Source organism: Labeo rohita, chromosome 4 (assembly GCF_022985175.1).
Source record: "Labeo rohita strain BAU-BD-2019 chromosome 4, IGBB_LRoh.1.0, whole genome shotgun sequence".
In the NCBI taxonomy this organism is placed as follows: Eukaryota; Metazoa; Chordata; class Actinopteri; order Cypriniformes; family Cyprinidae; genus Labeo; species Labeo rohita.
The window spans coordinates 36,283,388-36,296,512 of NC_066872.1; the positions used below are offsets into that span (position 1 = coordinate 36,283,388).

Sequence of the window (13,125 nt, forward strand, 5' to 3'; positions counted from 1 at the left end):
TAGAAAAGCCCAGAACTGGGAAAGTGCTAGAAGTGTGATTACAAAACGGTTGGTGGTTGTTTGTCGTTCCTGGTTATTGCTTGTAACTTCCCCTCATGTTTTGAGTGCCTGTGACCTACATCAGACACAGCGACTCTTGCATACCTGGAGATTGTGATGGTTTTGTGGCTGTTTGTGACAGAGATTGTACAGTTTTCAGCAGCAAGTGCAGCAGCGTCTCTTCTAGTGCCAGATATATTGGGAATGTACCTGTCATGGGTGTGTTTTCTGAATCTGATTCACTCGTAATGCAAATATTATGGGTTACTATGGTTATAAATCATTTCAGGTTTTGGGTTTCGGAAATAAACGTCAGATGCATATATTTGCAGTCATGAAGCATTTCTCATAGTCACCAAGAAATGATGATACATCGGATGTATTTTTTTTTTACAGTTTTCTAAAATACTTGATCATGAGATCAAGATTTTTTTTTTTTTTTTCTATTTGCATTTTCAATTTAGTTTCACTCTATCATTGTTAGTTTTCTGGTTTAGTATTTTAGGGTTTCCAAAGTTAATGGTCTTTAAAATTAATTCTGTTCTTTTGAACTTTTTATTAATCAAGAATACAGAAAAATGCATCATGGGTTCTACAAAAAAGTAGCTTATAACTAGCCTATATATTATTTTAAGTCATTACTATATATTATATATTAATGATTTGATTTTGGAAGGATCATGTGACAAGGCTGAAGACTATTTTTTACATTTTATATTAGATATTATGTAATATTTTTTGGTGCAAAGCATCTTACAACCAACATTAAGTAGATTTTATTTTTTTATGACAAATAAATTGATAATGCATAGTATGAATAACTGTATGCTTATATAATGCATTAAAATAGTATTTCCATTTTTTTGTGCAAAGCACAAAGGTCATTATTTTATTTTATTTTATTTCATTTCATTTATTTTATTTTAAGATGTCCAAAAAGACCTGTTAAATTGTGATATTTTATTGTGCAGTAAGACCCTTTTTATGCCTTGTGCCTGCAACCTTTTAGCTATTTCACCTTGTATCATGTCTAAGCTCATCTCCAATAATATCATATTCCAGCTTGAATCCCACGCTGCTGCTTTTGACACAAATACGGAGTGTTTTCTTCATGAAGCACCTTTAACATGCTCGCTGAATGTCTTTGCTCTTTGTATTCATGAGAAATAACACACTGCAGTGTGAAGGTAAAGAAATGAAAGTGAATGCGGCATGGCTACGGGACACCCCAGCATTTATTTATGAATAATTTCTCAGATTTGACTTCCCAGTGAAACCGCATCAAAGTGTTTTCACACTTTTGATGCCAGTTCTTGTCTTGAGTCTTAGTAATGTCCAGCCTTAAACTCTCACCTAAGAGGTGTTTTATATTCAAGACCTAATAGTACTCTAGGGTCATCATGATAACATCAAATGTGAACCTATGCTGAAGTGTATTACCATGTCTGTAGTTTTAGAGTGGGCTGTAACCTTTATTTTATTACCAGATGTTCTATTCATATTGTAATTCCTCTGTCTGAATCAGAGGCTCATGAATAGTCATTGTTCTTTGGGAAGGCTTGGTTTTAAGTTGCATGGGAAATGATAGACAGAGCGAAGGGTAGTTTTGCAGTAAGTGGCTGTTTGGTTACCCAGAGTGGTTGTGGGACAGCTGAGAGTGACACTGAGTGGCACGGTCTCTTGGCCTTTCAGGCTTATTCCAGCTGAAACATTGACCCAACTCGCTTTCCAACTGTCCTCTCACCCCTCATGAGTCAGCGAGCCCTGTCCCTGTCCACTCAGCAGCCTGCCAATCAAAATACTTTATTTTTACCCTCTTTCTTAAGACTTCTTAAAGGAGTTATATGATGAGGAGAAGAATTTCCCTTGATCTTTGAAGATAAAAGTTTTACTTTTAAAGCAACTTTAGGAACTTGTCGGAAGTAGTGGTATTGTATTTATTTTTTTTTTGTTTATATTTAATTGCATTGTATTTTACAATTTTTGGTGCAAAACATGTTAGAAACATTATAAAGTAGATTAAAATGCATGAGAAATAAATGCATAATGCATAATATATGCATATGTAATCCATTATTATTATTATTATTTTAATTGTATTTTTTGGTGCTACACACTTTAGAAGCATTATACAGTAGATTTAAAAAATAGTGTATGGTAAATAAATAATAATGTGTAACATGAATAATTGTATACCTATGTAATGCATTAAAATAATTGTTTTATTTTATTTTTTGGTGCAAAACATTTTAGAAACATTATAAAGTAGATAATAGTATATGGTAAATAATTTAGTAATGTATAATATAATACATTACAAAATTATTTTTTTTATTTTTGGTGTAAGACACTTTAGAAACAATATAATTGAATAATTGTATGCATATATAATGCTTAAAATAATGTTTTTATATTTTATTTTATGTTTGGTGCAAACACTTTAGAAACCATATAAAGTAGATTTAAAAAATTGTAAGTGCATATATGCATAATATATGCATAATATATGCATATAATGCATAAAATATTTATTTTTGTGTGTTATTTAATTTTATTTTTGGTGCAACATTTTAGAAGCATTATAAAGTAGATTTAAAAAGTAGTGTATGGTAAATAAATTAATAATTTATGATACAAATAACTATGCATAATATTATGCATAAAATATTTATTTTTATTTATTTTTTATTTTATTTTGCTTTTGGTGCGCAACACTTTACATTGGAAAGTAGATTTAAAAAATAGTGTATGCTAAAGAAATGATTAATAATGCATAATATGACCCCTTTAAGGCTTAGTTTTTGTCTTGATAATACAAATAAAAGTGGCACAATGCAATGTTTACTCTAGCACCTGTCAAAACTGAGAAAATAACACGTCTGGTGTCTTGTTCCCCAACTCCTGTCAAGCATCTCTCTGAAATGCTGTAAAGAAAAAAAGACAATGTTCTTAGTTACCACAAGCAATAAATACATGAACAATGATTTCCTCCTTTATTCTGGTAAACAATAAACTTTCATAACAATAAATAGAAGTATTATGGGTATGCCAGAATGAGACAACAGCCTCAGCCTGTTATTTGTCTGAAGATTCAAAGAAAGAGGTTTCGCACTGTATATCTATGTTGATCACAGAGGCGCGGTGTGATTGCAGCTATTATGCATCATAATAGGCTGCATGTTATGCTACACACATATGCTAATGGATCATTTGAAGACATAAATCATAAATACCAGAGGTACCATTAGTTTTATCAAGGGTAGAGCTCAGGTTTTAGAACAGAGCTTGACTTTAATTTTTCTGAACCACATCCTTGCACAATCATTTATCCATAGAGCAATGAGCTTATAACTTGTTTATGTACAGACAGATAAATAAAAACATTTTTCCAATTGCGAAATTGCATTTCTTTTGAGTATGAGAAAAATAATTCCCCTTATAACCATGGGTCGGTGTGTCTTAACTTCCGTAATGAACCGCACGTCCCAGCGGATTGTATTTCCTTATATTTATTCTCCTCATTAGTTTTGGCATCATCCTGATATTTCTAGGGCTCAACCGTAGCTCATTCCAGTGCCTCTGGCCTCCACAGAATCCCTCTTCGGCCTGTGAGTGACAGACAGCTATTGTGTTTTGCTGTATTGCTCTGTCAGGCAATGGATGAGAATAGAGGTAGTGCAGGGACTCTGAGACTAGCTATAATGGAGGGTGACGAGGGTGGAAAATGAGCGGAAACATTAAGATGGGCTTGAGCTAAAGATGCCAGCTGTGAAGAAAACTACTATCATAAAGTGCATCCATAATTTTAATAACCCACTGGTTTTACTGTGTTTACTGTCAGAACTGACTGAGTCAAAGTTCTTACCTTGTCAGTGTGGCAATACAAAAACACTCGACGAAATTAGATTAATTTATGCCACAGCAGCAAGCAAGGTGCACATGCTGCCAGACACATTTGCATTTCTATGAGGATTTGGGGAATTCAGAGACAAAAAGTTTTAGCTATGGAGTAAATCACACCAGCCGTGTTCACACAGTCAGTGTTTGGGCTTGACAATATTACATTTCCTGCCGATACCGATAAGCTAATAATAATTTTCATATTATGACTGATAATCGATAAATGGATATGGATATTCTGATATGGATAATCCGATACTTACACTATTTTCATGTTATGATTTATATAACATATAAATAGCTGTTTATAGTCTATGAATATACAACATATACAACTATGTTGTCTAAATAATAATAAAAAAAAAAGATATAAATAATAAAAATAGTGCAATTCTGGCAGATGCAGATAATCCAGTAATTATAGTTTATATATATATATATATATTTTTTTTTTTTTGTCTAAATAAATTATAAATAAATATAAATTCATTAAAAAAAAACATAGATTATAATTGTGGTTGATATCGATAATATGACAATTATAGTGTTTTCATTTTAGGACTTATAACCATTAAATAACTATATAAATTAATATAAATATAAAATAATAAAATAATAGATATTACAATTGTGGCCGATACTGATAATCTGCTAATTACAGTATTTTTATATTATGATTTATAACTGATAATAGCTGTTATATAAACAAATTCTGCTTTATAAATATACTATTTTGTCTGAATAAAAAAAAAAAAAACTAAATTAGGTGCTACAAATGGTTTTATGTATCACCACATTACAATATACAGTATGAAAAATAGATATTAATTGTTTTTTTAATTTGGTATTGAGACTTACTGATTTAAAAAAAAAAAAAAAAAATCTAATATTGGCCGATTACTGATATATTACCAATATATTCTGCTTCGCACTGATATACTGTATACTGTTGTTGTGTGAATGTAGCCACTTTGAAAAGCAGTCTCATTTTTTAAGACCAGGATGAGGGTCACTTAGCAGGGTAGTCCTTTCTTTTCCCTCCTGGCCTGGCGTTTTTCTAGTTCTTCTCATGTTCTTGACCCAAATCAGTCATATTGCATGGTAAACATTCCCGTCAGTGCTTTCCTGGCTCCCTGGGTTGTATCTGCAGGCTTAGAATAGGAAAACTGCAGCTTGTTTTCTCACCAACATAATTACTGTCACCACAAAATGAGAGCGCATATGCACCCGGCTGTTTACATCACTCAGGAGAACACAGGATGCAGGGGTCCGAGCCCGGAGGCTCTGGGTCACGGCCAGATTCTGATCGGTAAGGTTAAGAATTGATGAAGATCGCCCCTTAAGTGCCAGACAGAACCGGAGGCTAACAGCAGAGGAGCGTCTGTGTCTCTCCAGCGCGGTCTGCCGGGTTTGTTTTGTAATCAGTTTTAAAACTCTGCCTGGTGTCTCTGATTTGTCAGTCCTGGAGAAAGTGGGCCACCGGCTCCCACAGCCTCTGCTGGAGCTGTCACCGCTACACCGGTGAGCATCAAACTATCAAAGCGCGGTGAGAGACTGGAATGTCCTCCAAAGTTGGAGAGTGACATTTATGGATATTCAGATGATAGGTGATGATTTAATGTTTTACACTCAAGGATGTTTGATTTGAAAGCTTTCCAATTTTGACAACCAGTTGCAGAAAAATTACAGATTTGATCTTATTCAGCAAATACATGGTTTGCAATTTGTTGATGGTCAGCATGTTAATGCTTAAAGGTTAATGCTTAGTTTTGAAGTTATCCTAACAGGAGTAGAAGGGCAGCTTTTAAGCATAAATGAATTGTATTCTGAAGCAGAGTATAAAAACTTAAATCAGATATTTGAAAAAGAACTGATCAAAATTAGAGAACAGATACCTACAAGTTATTGGTGCTAATCTGGGACCTAGTGCTAATTACCTTAATTATATGACAAACCCTATTTAACTGGCAGCATTCCTCCAATTTTCCCAGAGATTACAAGATGGCGGGCCGCTTTAAGGTAACTCAAACCTTGCGACAGGAGGTTGTCCTGGTGAAGGCCAAAGGGATGACACTTTCAGCCATTGCAAAAAAGTTGGTCATTACAAATCTGATTTCACAAAAATGTCAGGTTTAAAATGACAATAATTCACGGTCCACATAAGACAAATGCATGGGAATACAATGCAGAGACTCTCAATGGGGAATCGGTTCAGCACTGCAGCTGGAATTGCTTGCTATGAAATTTCCATGCATGCCCCATAAACCTCTTGGTTAAACTTGCACACAAACTTGGCAGAGTATTAAAACTGATTACTAAACAAATCCAGCAGACCACACTGGAGAGACACAGACACTCCTCTGCTCCTCATATGCAACCATTACAGAAAGTTCAAACGCTCACTGATGCTCCAGGAGGAAAAACGATGCATTAAGAGCCAGGGGGTGAAAACTTTTGAACAGAATGAAGATGTGTACATTTTTCTTATTTTGCCTAAATATCATATTTTTTTTTATTTAATATTGCCCTTCAGAAGCTACAGAAGATACATGTTTCCCAGAAGACAAAATAAGTTAAATTTACTTTGATCTTCAAATTCAAAAAGTTTTAACCCCCCGGCTCTTAATGCATAATGTTTCCTTCTGAAGCATCAGTGGGTGTTTGAACCTTCTGTAATAGTTGCATATGAGTCCCTCAGTTGTCCTCATTTTGAAAAGATGGATCTCAAAATCATACAGTCATCAAAATGGTTCAAATACACAAAAATGCTGAAAAATCAAAGAATTTGTGGGACCTGAAGGATTTTTCTATAGAACAGCGGGCAGTTTAACTGTTCAGGACAAACAAGGGACTTATTCAGGTCAGTACCAAATAAAAAATAACATGCATTTGTATGATCCCTCTTATTTTGGTAAAATAATAACAAAAAATTTTGCAGATTCTGCAAGGTGTATGTAAACTTTTTTTTTTACATACCTCAACTGTAGATATACACAAACTAGAAATGATCAAATATTTCATGTGTTTTAGAAATATCAGAACATGAGAAAACTCCACAGTCTGGCTGTCTGCTGTCTCCTATTGATGACTCTAAAAAAAAAAAAAAAAAAAAAAAAAAAGTTATTTCCTCTTTTTTCCCTCCTTTTCTATATTAGGTTTTGTGTTGTACCACACTTTTTTTCTCTCTTCACACTCACCAATTCATATCAAATGGAGTGGAGTAGGTCGACCTGTCAAACGAGCTCAACCCCCTGCAATAATTAAACCGAGTGTTGCTTGCCTGTGGCAGAACTTGCCGGAACCTGCTTGGATGGTGGAAAACCGAGAGGGAAATGAATGTGCAGTGGCACAGAGGAAATAGACCGGATGAAGGAGCGTTTCAGATAGGGAAACACACTCGGCTCGGTTGAACTAACTGTACATTCACCTCTCTTCAACTCTGACTGTTCCTCTGCTGTTAGAATTGTCAGAATGTTCTGTATTCTCCGTTTGCATCAGCGTTATCCAAAGAGAGAGAGAAAATAATTCATGCCGAGGTCTGGGTTAGAGTCTAATTTCGGATTATAATGAAGGTGTTTAACTCTCAAGTCGTGTCTTTTCATATGTGAATCTTAATTTAGCGCTGCTTTCATCTCATGAGCAGCAGGGAACAAACCAAACAAGAGAAGAAAATGCAATTTTCTAGTGAAGACTTTTAACCCGCACTTTTTTTGTTCTTTTTCTGAGTTGTCTTTAGAATCGTTTCACCTCAAAGGTGTGTTTCGATTTGCCTTTCTCTAAGCTGTTGACTAGGGCATGATGAAACCTGTGACTGTGACACCCTATCCAGGAGCCGTGACTTCAAGGACATTTTTGCTGCCAGACAAATTGGAGTAAATGTCAGCGGAGAAACAGTAATTGCTGCCTAAAGGTTAGGCTAATTTCGACATGTTCGGGCATGTTTTATGGTATTTCAGAGGCTTTCGGACCACACCTCTGCACTTACTCAGTGTCATATTGTATAGGATTAAGGCGAATACCTTGTTGTGTCGTAAAGGTTCGTTATGTAATGTTATGCTTCATTTCCTAATTGTAGAACACCAAGGCCGTGGGAAAATCAACAAAGCAGCATTCCAGTCTTGTATTACACCTACTGATAGACAGTTTTTTACTTTAATATGAGTGGGAACCTCTAACTTGGGAGTAGTTTTATAAATTTTAGATTTTGTTATATGTTTAGTACAGTTAAAAGCACAATATGTAAGTTTTTGCCACTAGAGGGGGAATATTCAAAACAAACAAGAAACAAAGGCGTAGTTTGATGATGCCGTGATTGAGTGTGGAATCATGGGAGTTGTCTTCATCCTTATAGCCGATCCAATTCGACGGGACTCAGGCAGAAATCATGTTCATTGATGATCTAATGTATTAAAGACTTACCAAGGTCACTGTAGTATGAAGCAGAGTGGGGCTGAAAGTTGTAGAAGCAAAATGAGGTCACTGGAGTGATTGCTAATGAGAGATGAGCGCAATACATGGCTCGAAAGCAGTGGAGCTTTTACCGCTTCTTCCGGTCACGCATATGTAGGAAAAAGCAACTCTGTTTTATCATACTAGATACATTTGAGCGTGTTGAAGTGTTGTTGTAATGCTACTATGTGCATTCGTCACCTGTCTAATAAAATGCATGACATTAAAGCATCTTTGAGGAAAAATCGAGGGTGTATGACGTCATTGGCAGGCGACACAATGACATGGTCCATTGCACTAGTTAAATTTGCTTATTTCTCTGGATTTAAACATTCTTTGAAACATTTGGGATAATGTAAGTACATAGGTCAGCAAAATATATAACACTGTTCTAGTGTTTTTTGGGATATTTTAATAAAAAAAAAGCCTTTAAATTCCTTATATATATATATAAGGAATTTAAAGGCTTTTTTTAATATATAAATATATATATATATTTTTTTTTTTTTACAAAAAAAAAATATTTACAATTTTTACATTTTTTTTTATTTACTTCCTCTAACGTGGAACTGATTTTATACCCAGTTGAAATTAGTTTAAAAATATTCTGTCTTTATATTTAGTCTTATATATATATATATATATATATATTTTTTTTTTTTTTTTATAAAAACAAAAATAATATAACCACAACATTAAAACTAATGTTAGTAGTGTAATAAAACCTATTTTGTTTTACATGGAGTAGGGTCTCCTGATGGAGGCAGCCATTTTGAGATCACATGACCATCTGAACTTTATCACTTATCTGAGTAATCCACTTATTATTGAACACTTGCAAAAAAGTGTATTCTGTATGCTGAATAGTCTATTTATACAGGACCAAAAGTAACTGAATGTTGCATTTGTATGACTCTGCATCCACACCGCTAGGTGTCAGTATTAGCGCAAAGTGTCTGTTGTAGCAAGAAGCGCAAGAAACTGCAAAATTACTAAGCATGCCTTAAAGACATTCACCCACAAACGAAAATTCTGTCATTAATTACTCACCCTTATGTCGTTCCAAATCCATAAGACCTTCGTTGATCTTCGGAACACAAATTAAGATATTTTTGATGAAATCCAAGAGCTTTCTGACCCTGCATAGACAGCAATGCAACAACCACGTTCAAGGCCCAGCAAGATAGTAAGGACATCGTTAAAATAGTCTGTGACATCAGTTGTTCAATCTTAATTTTTATGAAGCTACTAGAATAGTTTTTGTGCGCAAAGAAAACTAAGATAACCAATTTATTCAATAATTTCTTCTCTTTTGTGTGACCCGATGCACGTTCACAGCATTACCAATACATTAGATGGAAGCTTTGCAGAAGTAGTAGGTCATCCAGGTGCTTTTTGCTTACTGTTTTATGTATGCTATATGAATTCAGATTTTCACCTACTATACAGAAGGGAAGTAGGCATATTCAGATAATGCTGGGTAATGGGTAATGTTGTTTTATAGGCTACTTACCAGTGCTAAGTGTTTCTCAGACACTTGACAACCTTTCCTTGTTGCCAAAGGCAAAACTGAGTATCTGTCTGTGTTTCTATTTTCGGTCTGTAGGTGGAATGTATGTTTTCTCATTGACTGCTTGCATTAACCCTCAGTATGACGACGTGTGTGTGTGTATGTGTGAGCTTCATGTTTTCTCACAAATGTGAATACAGCTTAGTTTTCTGGCCTTGCGTTAGTGGCTCTTCTTCCGTGTTCTGCGGACATATGGCCACCATCTGCTTGGGTCTGGCCGCATCAAGGTACACATGCTGGGCCCCAAGCAGGGGCCTCTGGGTCATGTTAACCCATAAGACGGACCATCACACCAGCAGGATGAACAGAATATCAATTTGAACACAGAAGAGTCATTTTTAGTAATACACCTTGGCTGCTTTGAGTGTATTAAAGCCTTTTGATAGTCCTTGTTCTAGTTTCTTAAATACAGTTTCACAAGAACTGTGCATTTGAAGTTTGCTTTGGCCTGGTCAGGATTGAGAAATATTGAGAATTAAATGAAAAGCCCAGGAGAAAGCAGACTTTGTGTGAAAAACATAAAAGCAATTGTTTTATCATATTTCTCCCATGTCTTTTTCGTCTTACGCAATTCTCTGTCACCGTCTGCCTCTTTACAACTCTCCCCTCATCTTCTATCTCCATCCTTCCTTCTGTCCCTGTAAAGCAGATAAAGAAGCATGTGAAGAGAGATGTGAATAGGTCACCGAGTCGGGCTTTGAAATTTTTGCTTTCTCCAACTGACGCTGAGGCCAGCAGGCCAAAGAGCGTTAGCGCTATGAACCATCCAGACCATGTTTTATATGCACTTTGCAGCTTGTTGCTCACACAGTGTTAATTAGCTGGACAATCTTACGTCTGCACAAAACATCTGTGCATACAGATCTCCTCGACCATATATTTGCCACATCATTTTACTTCTAATAGAAATAAAATGTACATAAGTGCCATTTAATTAATATAATTCATATTTTTATACATTTATGAATATGCAATTTATAAAAAAAAAATGAAATTGCTGTAAAAATACAATTTCAATAAAAATAGTTGTTCATCAATTTGTAAAAAATGCATTTTATAAAATGTATATATAAAAACTATAAAATATAACATTAAAAATGTATATATAGAATAATTATAACTAATTATAACTTATTTAAATTCTAATTTTACATCAACTTTCTTTGTGCTAAACAGTACTGAGTAATTTAAACAAAAATATAGTTATTAATTATGTCGTTTACAAATGACAAAATTACAATTTCAATAAAATATAATTAATCAATATATAAAATGTATTAATTATATGTAGTCAGTCAGTGGACAGCATTTGTGTGTTGTTGTTTTTTTTTTTTTTTTTTTTTTTTAATGCTGACAGAATTTAATCGTAAATATTTCCTGCCAAACATGTTTTTGTGATACATTTAGTGTATGAAGTGCTGTTATTTGGCATTTTAACCCGTATTTAGCATTAAAAAAAAAAGTTTTTAATTAGTTTTAGAAATTATTTTGATGTATTGGCTCTCTGAAGGCTAAAGACCAGTCAGGTTTGTACAAATGTAATGTGTTATAAATAATCAGATGTAACCCATGAACCATGTAGAGGGCCTGAAGATAGTATTTTATCCATTTATTTCTATTTATTTATTTATTTATTTTTTGATTGGTTGGTTTTGACTCTGTGTCTTCTGCTGTGATGAGTCAGCCCAGGCTCAGGGAGCACAGATGGAGAGCAGGAGCATGCTGCAAAGCAGCATGGGACTTTCTTTTGATCCTATTATATGATGTGAACAGTGTTAATTATTTGGAGTGCTGGTATGTTGGGGTTATTTGTAGCATTTGTGATAAAATAACCTTTGCAGTTGACTGAAGACCTTTACCTGACTATGTGAACATGAGTGTTTTGTGTAATAGTCTTTTTATGGACTCAAGTGCAGTAAAGTGCATTTTTGAAGAGCTATTTATTTATTTTTTCAAAACAAAGTATGTTTTAAAGTAATAAGGTACTTTTTTTATTTAGTTGCGGTGTAGCGTGACAAAGACATTATTTTTTGTCAAAATTTACAACCAAGCAAATTGAAGCAGCAGTCAAATACACTCTTCTAGAATGTCCTTTCTTTCTTCTTCATATTGGGAAATCTGATTAATTTGTTCATTCGAACGTTTCAGTTAAATGAACCAGTGTTGTGTAAGATCCAGTCGCCCTGCAGAATCCTGTCCCTTCCTTAACGCTTGATCGAAAAATAGTGTTTCATCAAAAGAGCTTTGATTAACTAAGCTGACGAAAGACCAAGTGAAAACAAAAAAAAGGTAAGTTCAACTTTTTACATGAGCTCTAATTTTAGGTCCAAAGATGAGATCCAAACATATATATATATATATATATATATATTTTACAGTTCATGTGTTGAAAAAGTAATTTAGCTCCATTGTAGTTGCTTCACTGTAGTGTATCTAACTCCTTTTTCCAATGAGTAGATTGACTGTTAAACTACTTTACATTATTAGTATCTTGTAGCTTGGTAAGCTTCAGTTTCTAAGCAACACCGCGGCACACATGCTTATTACAGTGGCAAAGTGATGTTTCCTTGTGACTTCCATTGGCAGAGACAGAGATCGAGCACAAACCACCCTAAAACATTCCTGCTTGTGGGAAATGAACTCTGTCCTATGAAGACCCATGCCCACAAGTTGAGCCATTAATGGGTTAATGTGGGAATGGAACTGAAACACTTCCCCAGCAGAATGAAATGTCATCCAATGATAGAACTCTTGGCCAGAATCTCTGCGGTTTGGAAATTCAGTGTCCTTTTCCTTAAAGTAATCTCATCTGTCAATCATCATTCACATAGAGGCTGTGTCCGGGTCAATGTCACTCAATCCTCTTACAGTCCCAGCATGCTTTGCACACTAGTCTCAAGGCAAATGATATTTTGCAAACATCCTTTTATTGCCAAAAATTCTGAGAAATATTCTAGTTGTGTTGTTAGGAAATGAACTCTTGTGGACCTCAAACTCACATACTGAAATGTATATTTTCTAAAGATATTTTTATATGTATTTCATATATAAAAATGCCTCAAAACATTGCTAATATACAGAAATATACACTGTTGTTTAAAAGTTTGGGATCAGTATGGTTTTAAATGTTTTTTTAAAGGAGTGTGCTCATCAAGGCTGCATTTATT

The 13,125-nt window shown here is 34.5% G+C and overlaps 1 protein-coding gene across 3 annotated transcripts in view; it reads left to right on the forward strand.

Moving 5' to 3' along the window:
* btbd11a (BTB (POZ) domain containing 11a) overlaps positions 1–13,125 on the forward strand; it is a 142,041-nt gene that overhangs the window by 69,486 nt on the left and 59,430 nt on the right. Inside the window, exon 1 of one of the 3 annotated variants that reach the window (XM_051107048.1) lies at positions 7,732–7,849. The exons of the other annotated variants lie outside the window; for them this stretch is intronic. The gene's annotated coding sequence lies outside the window, so the exon portion shown is untranslated. Of the gene's footprint in view, positions 1–7,731; positions 7,850–13,125 lie in introns of those variants that run through there. 3 annotated transcript variants of the gene reach the window in all.